Below are 8,216 nucleotides of genomic sequence, written 5' to 3' on the forward strand. Positions count from 1 at the left end.
GTGCAGCATACTTAGCTGCTTATATAGGATATTTAGGAGGCTATGTGGCACCTTTAGGTAATTATATAGATTATTTAGCAGGTTAGAGACCATATTTAGCTGCTTATATATAGTTTTTAACTACTTACATTGCATGTTCAGCTGCTTGCATATCGTATTGAACTGCTTCCATTGCATGGTTAGCTGCTTATGTATCATTTAACTGTTTCTATTGCCTGTTTAGCTGTTTGTATTCCCATATTTAACTGTTTATATTGCATGGTTAGCTGCTTGTATATCATATTGAACTGCTTATATTGCATGGTTAGCTGCTTATGTATCATTTAACTGTTTCTATTGCCTGTTTAGCTGTTTGTATTCCCATATTTAACTGTTTATATTGCATGGTTAGCTGCTTGTATATCATATTGAACTGCTTATATTGCATGGTTAGCTGCTTGTATATCATATTGAACAGCTTATATTGTGTGTTTAGATGTTCATATATCATATTTAGCAGGTTATGGACCACATTTAGGAGACTGCACAGCATATTTACCTGCTTAGAGAGACTATTCAACAGGTTATATAGCACATTTAGCTCCATATATCATATTTAGGTGCTTACATAGCATATTTAGCTGCTTAGAGAGAATATTCAGCAGGTTATACAGCACATTTAGCTCCATATATCATATTTAGCTGCTTGTATAGCACACTTATCTGCTTAAGTGGCACACTTATCTGATTATATAGCACATTTAGCAGGTTATATAGCATATTTAGCTGCTCATACAGCACATTTAGCTGTTCATGCATCATATTTAGCTGGTTATATCCATATTTAGCAGGTTTCATAGCATATTTAGCTGCTTAGAGGGAATATTCAGCAGGTTATATAGCATATTTAGTTGCTTATATAGCATATATAAGTTTAGGAATGGAATGGAATAGGATAGGACAGGATAGGATAGGATAGGACAGGATAGGATAGGACAGGATAGGATAGGATAGGATAGGATAGGATAGGATAGGATAGGATAGGATAGGATAGGATAGGATAGGATAGGATAGGACCAGACCAAGTTGGAAAAGACCTAGCATATTTAGTAGGTTCTATAGCATATTTAGTAGGTTCTATAGCACATTTATGTGCCATTAATGGCACATTTAGCAGGTTCTATACCATATCTAACAGGTTATACAGCATACTCTGCAGCTTACAGCACATTTAGCCATTTCTATAGCATATTTAGCTGTATATTAGCATTTCTATAGCATATTTAGCTGTGTATAAATCCAGGCAAGGCAGCCAAGGGGAGCCCCCACACCCAGACAGACGCACCAGTGGAGGAGCAGGCAGGATCTTTCATGTCCTCACCTTCATTGCATCCCAGCCTCGAATCCAGAGTCTTTCCAGGAGGGAAATTTTCCCTTGTCTCACAGCAAAGTCCTGGCACGAAGCACAGCTCCTGCTGCACGCATCTGCAGCATCCCTTCTGAGAGGGACCCAGTCCTCGTGCCCTGCCTTGGCACCGCTCTCTGCGCCGAACAAATAGCAATATTGTGGATTCAGCCCCGATCCGCGCCCCGCGGCGCTGGGCAAGGGTCTGAGCTGAGGGGGAGGTCACGTAGACACCAAGCTGTGCAAGGTGCAAATGGCAGGACCATTTAGAGAGAACTTTCCACCACCCCCACCCCCCCTTTTTCTTGGCACGGGCCAACTGATAAATCAGGCTTCTATTCACTATACAGACTACAATAACGTTTAAGAACTCTCTCTAAGGCCAATGATGACTCAATTCAACCTACACACATCCACCCTCTACCCTGAAACCCTCAAAATGTCCACAGTACCTTTAGAAAGAACTCTATCAGAGACACTAAAGTCCTATGGAGGCACAACAGAGCAGAGAGTGGCACTCATGGAGAACGATGATTATTGCGGCGAACATATGGCGACGGAGGGATAAGGACGATGCTGAGTAGGTCACACCACACAACAAAGAACCCAGGATATTCACCAAGGAGGGGAAAAAATGGGCATCTAAGGTCTACTGCAGCTATTGTAACACTTGGCACCAAGGAAAATGGTGGATTATTTGCCTTCTAAGAGAAAGTTTTGCACCAAGCAGTTTGGCTGTTCCAACTAACCCATCCAAAAATCGTGCCACCCAAAATAATTAAGCTGGAAGATGAAATAAACATAGAGTGCAGTTGTACTCGTGTCTCTCTCCACCAATCATATCCCAAGAACAGAAAAACCTCTTCAGAGTGCCAAAGAGGCACCAGCAATTGTACCTTGCCACCTGCTTTACTGCTACTCAGTAAATTGTCTCCTTAAGGAAGGAAGACAGCTAAATAGGCCAAGATAGGCCATGAGTGACCCAAGCACCGTGGCAGGATTCAAATAAGAGTTTGTTCTCAAGGTAGAGAAACTCAGAATTAAAATAAGAGTTCATTCTCAAGGAAAACAAACTCAAATCTGTCTTTCAGGTCTTTCCTGAACCCACCATCAGCCCCACCAATATCTAGCTCAGCCTCTTCTGTGGCGTTCATCATCACCCAAGCTTGGCTGGTGCATGGCTTGCCCCCCCATGAGTTGTTCTGCCTGTTCCTCCACGTCAGGTTAACAGGCACCACATGGGGGGGCAGGAAAAAAGTAGGGGGTCACAGCTTACCCCTGGTCAGGTTCTTAATGTGGCTAAATAACACCTCGAAGGACACACAACAATCATTGCAGCCCCTCATTAAACCACCAACCAGCCCAGGTTCTAGCGGCAGTGGGAAGCCTGGGCAAACCGAGGGGTTCAGACTTGGGGGTTCCACTGGAAAACTCCAAACTACTCGAGAGTAAGACCTGAAAAAAAATAGTTTCTTCTATTTCTACTCTACATTGTAACTTATACTGTACCTTTTGCCACCAGTGAGTCGGAGGAAATCAGGCTCAGGATCAGAGAGGCGAAGGCCAGATAATTAAGCAAGAGGCTCGCTGATGCATAAATAAAGTTTTAGGTTTACAGTGAACAAAGTCTTCTACTGTAATGCAACCAGGGTGACTTTTCAACTGTATTTATGTCAGCACCAGCCTCAAAAAGATCCAGTGGGAACTCAAAGGGTCGGATCCCCTCCCCGCTGGCACCTCCCAGGGCCGTACGGGAGGCAGTAGGGTGAGACACGAGGACCAGCCTGATTAAAAGCCTGCCCTGGGTGTTTGCATAACTAATCAGTTGAGTGTTGGGGAATCATTTTATCTGCTTTAGCTCATTAGTCCTGCTCGCCATTGTGGTGATCACCCACCCGTGAGCGCCTCGCCCGGGGCGCTTCAGTTGTACCTTGCGCCCCAGCGAAGCGGACGTGGATCTAGTGGTGAAACCTCCTCCTGACACCTTGCCTCTACCAAATGGTGTGGAGCCTTGGAATATCTACATTTTTATCCCAGCTCTCCTTCCTGAAGTGCTCATTTCAGAGCTCCGTTTCATCCACCAAGCAAACCCAAGGCAGCGGCTCTGAAATCCTCTGGGAGCTGGAGCAGGACGCCTGACCTCCCGACACCACCATCCAGCAGGAGCTCCCAGCTCCCGTCCATGCAGATAGAGTTTTATCATCTCTGTGCAAACAAACAACAAAAAAAAAGGGGCTTTCCACAGCGCTGCAAGCAAAAATGCTCCACAAAGATCATCCCAAAGGTATGTTAATGGGCACACTGGGGGCATCTCCACCCAGCTCACACCGAGATCTCTGCTATTTGCCGGTCCTCTCACCAGAACGAGCTCTCGGAGGTGATAGAACTTGGTGTTTATTTTCTTTTGAGAGTACATTTATTGTGCCAGATCACAGCTGGAACCTCACAACCCACGATAACCATCAGCTCTGTGCTCTGGCCCGGCTTTACATGAATCTCATCAAAAAAGACAAACCACAGCCCTAAAAGCTGATGCTGTAAAAATCAACAAGTTGACAGCAAAAAAAAAAAAAAAGATAAACCATCCTGACAATGCACACAATGGATACTCCTGTGGCTAGTCCCACAATTGGGGCAGGTTTTTTGTGCTTGGAAATATCCCTTCCAAGTTTCCAAAGCAGAAAAGAAAATGTTGGAATGTAGTGTTTTCCATCACACAGATGCACAAACACATTACATTGCTTGTCTCTTTCATCAGCAAGTGATGCAGTTTAGTGGTTTCCATCACACAGACGCAGGAAAATATTGTTTAGTTTGTTTATTGCATCAGCAAGTGATGCAGTTTAGTGGTTTCCATCACACAGACGCAGGAAAATCTTGTTTAGTTTGTTTATTGCATCAGCAAGTGATGCAGTTTAATGGTTTCCATCACACAGATGCAATGAAAATACTATTGAGTTTGTTTATTGCACCAACAAGTGACAGATTTTAGTTGTTTCCATCACACAGATGCAATGAAAATATTACTCAGTTTGGTTATTGCATCAGCAACTGATTGACTTTAATGGTTTCCATCACACAGATGCAATGAAAATATTACTCAGTTTGTTTATTGCATCAGCAAGTGATGGACTTGAGTGGTTTCCATCACACAGATGCAGGAAAATATTGTTCAGTTTGTTTATTGCATCAGCAAGTGATGGACTTGAGTGGTTTCCATCACACAGATGCAATGAAAATATTGTTCAGCTTGTTTATTGCATCAACACGTGATGGACTTCAGTGGTTTCCATCACAAAGATGCATGGAAATATTATTTAGTTCATGTATTGCATCAGCAAGTGATGGACTTAAGTGGTTTCCATCACACAGATGCATGAAGATATTCTTTAGCTTGCCTATTTTATCAGCAATTGGATGCCATGCAGTGTTTTCTATCACACCAGCTACACAATGATGCAATTATAAGGAAGAAGCTGTTAATAAGCCCTCCAAACAAAGTGTATTTTAGAAGGAGGGGGGGAGGGGGGTGGAGAGAAAAAGTAAGCACATGCACTAGCTACAGCTGGCAACACAGCTATATTTGTCAGAGAAATAATTAATCTTTTACATAGCAATAATACTTCAAGTAACAAGATGTGTCAGAGGCTCTTTTGTACCGGTGATGGACTGGTTTGGGGGTTGTTTGGGGGTGTTTTTGCAGCCTCACAACACAGATAACTTTTATTGCTGTTATTATTTGATTTCATAGCTAGCATGTATTTGCTCTTCCTCAGAAAACAGTTTGTCAAGAGCTAAGTTTTCCTCAGCAGGCCCTCAAAAGGAACTCACACCCCAAGTCTCCTGCCAAACCCTGTTTTGCAGGGAAAGGGGACTCCAGACCCTTGTGGAGGGGATGCTGTCACCCCAAAATGGGGGGGGGGGAGGAAGGAGCAGGGGGGCTCGCTGGGGGACACACACCCACACACACACACACCAGGCATTCCATCCTCTCACACCCTCAATGGAGCAATTAATTTATATACTGAGCATAAATCATCTGGCTGAGAGTTGAATGCCCTGAAAACGCTGAGGTTCAGCTTTGACTTTGCTCAACTCCCAGAGCACGTGGCGCACAAAGTGACTTTTAAGCTAAGAAAATCACTTGGGTTTTTTCCCCCTGCTCTAACAGAGAAAAAAGCTTAGAAAGAAGAGGGCTTTGTATGATATATATAAAAACATGTGCCCAGCACTCTTTAATTGTTTTTACTGTAAGAAAGTGTAAAGAGGCTTTGTGTGATAGAGAGAGATGCAAAAAGTTTTTGTGTGATATAGAGAGATGCAGAAAGATTTTTGTGTGATATACAGAGATGCAAAAAGATTTTTGTGTGATAGAGACCTGTAGCTATCCACTGAATTTTTTTAGGGGTTCTTTTTTGGCTGCAATGAATGTTAGAAAGCTTCTTGCCCACTCTTTTGATAACTATAGCTCCTTTCTTTTTTTTTTCTGTACTAGAGAAAAAGACTTTAAAAAAGAGATTTGAGTAACATAAATAGAAAGATAAACATCTACCTATTGTTCTATTTGGGGGGGGGGGGTTGTTGCTATAGTAGAGAAAAAGACTAAACCTAAGAGATTTTGTATGAAAGAGAGATGCACCTAACATTTACTCTCCTGTGCTAGACAAAAAAAGACTAAAACCAAGAGATTTTGTATGAAATAGAGATGCACCTAACATTTACTCTCCTGTGCTAGACAAAAAAAGACTGAAACCAAGAGATTTTGTATGAAATAGAGATGCACCTAACACTTATTTTCCTGTGCTAGACAAAAAGACTAAAAAGAAGGTATTTTATATAAGAATATAACAAGAGACATGTAGCTAACACTTTCTTTTCCTGCAGTAAAAGGATAGAAAGAAGAGGGGTTGGCACTATATGTATATACACACACACACATATATACACACACACACTTATATACACACATATATATACACATATACATATACACATATATATATATACACACACATGCTCCTATTATTTATTTGGTTATTCCTATAGTAGAGAAAAAATGTTAGCGAGAAGACATTTTTTTGTATGAAATATATAGACAGGCATGCAACTATCACTTGTATTTCTTTCCCCTGTGACAGAAAGGTGGAAAGAAGAGATTTTTGCATAACATATGGAGATACTTTTACCTAGGGTTTCTTTTTTTCCCCCCCTGTAATAACAAGGTGGATGGAAAACAATTTGTGTTTCAAAAAAAAAAAAGATATTGAAACAGAAGAGAGAGAGGGAGAGAGAGATTTACCTATTTCCTTATTTTTTTCCTGTAATAAAAAGGTGGAAAGAAGATAACTTGAATTTGAAAATAAATATAGATAGAGAGATAGAGAGAGAGAGATTTACTTATTGCCTTTTTTTTTTCCTGTAATAAAAATATAGAAAGAAAAGATTTTTGCATAAAAACACATATCTGCACCTATTGGGTTTTTTTAATGGAGTAAAAAGGAAGGAAAAAATATTTGGGGTAAAATATATATATATATATATATATATATATATATATATGCACACATAGAGAAAGAGAGGCAGGTACCTCTAATTTTTTCTGCTGTAACAAATATATATATATATGTATATATTATATATATATATATATATATATTAGAAAGAAGAAATTTTGTATAGAGAGACATGTACCTATCACTTTTTTTGGCTGTAATAGCAAAAAATGGTTAGAAAGGAGATTATTATATATAGGATTTTTATATTTTTTAATATATTATTTTCTACATTTATATCTTTATATATAATTTAATATCTTTATCTATATTTATTCTATAAGTTTATATAGTTATGCTATCGCATATATTTATCATTTTATGTATATTTAAAATATATATTATATGTATATGTATTTATATATATATATATATGTATGCATATATACATATGTGTATGCATATATACATATATATGATTTGTATACTTAGAAATGTACCTTTGCAGCCCGTGTTTGCCAGCTGGCCCTTCAGGGAGTCTCCATCGCAGCCCCCGGGACACCCCGCGGCCGTCCCCCCGGTGCCGGAGTCGTCCCCGGCTGGGACGCGGGGCCGGCCGGCCGCTCCCTGGCTTCTACCGACCTCCGGCTCGCATCGCCCGGAGGCTGAAGGCTCCGGGTGCCTCCCTGGCGGGGCCAGCGGCAGCCACGCTGCTGGCTCATGGACCGCGAGTGCCCGCTGCAGCTTCTCCTCTGCTTGGGAAAGGGGAAGATTAGATCTTGGCTGGGAGGTGCTGAGCTCTAGTTTTCTTCCACTGCTTCATTAGGAATTGGACGTGGGGCTTACTCCGGGTGTCCGTATCCAACAGTGAGGTGGTTCTTCAAACGCTCTTGCGCAAATCGTCTTTGTGGCAGGAAAGAATGAATAAATAAATAAATCCTCTAGGGGCAAGAAATTCAAAAGCAGGAGGGAATTGGAAGCTCCAGGGAGCGCAGCTAAAAAGGGGCGAGCGGGGGTGAGGTGGGGGGAAGAGAGAAGGAATCACATCTCACCCTGCAGAGAGCAAACCACTCCAAGATGAAATATCACCGCTGCGGGGTTACCTTGTTCCCAAGCAGCTTTTCTGCTCCGGGAGGTGGGGGGAGAGCTGCCGCCACTCTTTGCAGGGGTCAGCGGTGAGTGTTTTTCTAACTCTCTGGGAGTGTCTTTGCAGCCATGAATCACGGCAGGGTGAAGGCAACGCTTTCCCCAAGCACAGCTCCGCGCGGGGAGGCTGCAGGTTTGGTTGGGTTTGGGTTTTTTTTTTTCATCTCCTGCCAATTTCAGGCGGGGTGGTTGTG

The 8,216-nt window shown here is 41.8% G+C and overlaps 1 protein-coding gene across 2 annotated transcripts in view; it reads right to left on the reverse strand.

Moving 5' to 3' along the window:
- LYPD6 (LY6/PLAUR domain containing 6) overlaps positions 1–7,803 on the reverse strand; it is a 43,728-nt gene extending 35,925 nt beyond the window's left edge. For both annotated transcript variants that reach the window (XM_054168916.1, XM_054168923.1), the window contains exon 1: positions 7,377–7,803. The gene's annotated coding sequence lies outside the window, so the exon portion shown is untranslated. The remainder of the gene's footprint in view (positions 1–7,376) is intronic.
- Positions 7,804–8,216: the final 413 nt, after the last annotated feature.

This window comes from Dryobates pubescens, chromosome 2 (assembly GCF_014839835.1).
Source record: "Dryobates pubescens isolate bDryPub1 chromosome 2, bDryPub1.pri, whole genome shotgun sequence".
In the NCBI taxonomy this organism is placed as follows: Eukaryota; Metazoa; Chordata; class Aves; order Piciformes; family Picidae; genus Dryobates; species Dryobates pubescens.